General features: G+C 38.7%; 1 pseudogene; it reads right to left on the bottom strand.

Annotated features, from left to right (window-relative positions):
- Nucleotides 1–923: 923 nt before the first annotated feature.
- Nucleotides 924–1,382, bottom strand: LOC102544255 (large ribosomal subunit protein eL21-like; annotated as a pseudogene).
- Nucleotides 1,383–1,762: the final 380 nt, after the last annotated feature.

The following is a 1,762-nucleotide window of genomic DNA, read 5'->3' as shown; positions in this document are numbered from 1 at the left end:
GACACTTGTTCACACAGCAGTTACTTTTTATTTGAAGGAGACAAACAACATGTAATGAAATAAAATATATTCAGAGCATCTCAGCTGACATACAGAAATGAAAACAGTGATGTGACGGAAGTGATGAAGAGGCATTATTTTATATTTGGAAATTAAGAAAAGCCTTTCAAAGGAAGTGATTTGTGAGCTGAGTCCTAACTTAGGAGAAAAAGTTGAGCAGGCATCGATCTAGAAGAGTGTGCACCAGGCAGAAGGGAGAACAGGTTACTCATTGGTAGATTAAATTTTGTTTCCTTCAAAGAGAAAAATGTTTAGCTGTATCTCAACAATTCGGTCCCCATTATAACTCTTGCCTCGTTAGCCCTACCTCTAGCTCTCCAGTTTATCTTTTTAATCTCTCCAATTATGTTTGCTTATCTCTTCCTCACCTTCAGGAGCAGTAAATAATGTAAGAGTGGAGTTGATCCAATCTAAAGTAATATCAGGAGGAAAGAGATTAGGGAGGAAAATGGATCTTAATAAAAATTAATTAAAAAATGAGAAAAGGAAATAGACAGATCTGACAAACAAGGGAGGTTTTCCATGAATATGGAAGAGCAAAATGATTGGAAGAAAACTGTATCTGTCCCATTCAATACACACTGTTGTTTCATGGTGCTTGTTCAGCCAGAAGCGCAGCAGAATGTTTGAATCATACCATTCTATGCAGACCAGAGATTAGCTCAAACTGTTTCTTAGCAAGCCAAACAGTACATTTTAACAGTAAACATTTTAACATTACCTAATGAACTAGAACACAATTAAAGTTTGCTTTAAATACTTCTTTGGGGGAAGTGATACTACATTCTATTCAATTAAGTGAGAAAACGAAGTCCCAACTTTTACAATCCAGGTTTGTGGTTGTTTTGTTTGTTTAAAACCCATTATGCCAGGAATTCATAAGGAACAGATTCCAGCAGCTCAGGCTCCTTCCTGCTAGTTCTCACGAAGTGTGCTTCTCTTCGGGGAGCAGGCTGGGGCTTCAAGTGAACCCAGGTCCCTTTCTCTTCGGCTTCCTTCTTTACTGATCATTTTCCTTCACAAGTTTCAGGAAGCTATTTCTGCTGCTATAGATTGTACGAGCATCAATCCTCTTGGCAAGAATCTTGCCCTTAACGTGTCAGTTTGCCAGCAAGTCTGCTAAGTATACTCTGGACTCTTCCGGTTTTGCCCTGGTAACATTTGTTGGTTATTCCTTTTGAGCAGTGCCCAGCCTTGAGGTCTACAGAATCACCTTTCTTGTAGGTTTGCGTGTATGTTGCCAAAAGAACACCTCCATGTTTTCTAAAAGGCCTAGAAAACACATAGCAGGTGCCTCTCCTCTTTCTCTTTGGGTTATTCATTTAGATGGCAGTTCCCAGCTAAAAGAGTCCAATGTTTTAATACAAATTTTGAAAAAGTACTTACTGTTTCACTGTAATTTTGAGGGTAGCTCATGGAAATGTAGCCATGAGATGCCACACTTAGGGAAGACAGGCCAAGCAAAGATGTCGAAATGAAACCCAAAGCTCTTGTCTGCATAAGACAATCATAAACGTGGACTTTATAGATCTGACTGTATCTTTTGACTGATGTAATTTAGGATTATCATCCATTTAACATTATATACCGTCATTGTGGTACCTCCAGGTGACTGACATTCTTACAATTCCAAATCATCACCCTTTATGTGCCACTACCCCTCCTCTTGATTAATTCATTCACAAATACTACGTGCATGTGT

Source organism: Vicugna pacos, chromosome 2 (assembly GCF_048564905.1).
Source record: "Vicugna pacos chromosome 2, VicPac4, whole genome shotgun sequence".
Classification (NCBI taxonomy): Eukaryota; Metazoa; Chordata; class Mammalia; order Artiodactyla; family Camelidae; genus Vicugna; species Vicugna pacos.
This window is presented reverse-complemented; position numbering and strand designations above follow the sequence as displayed.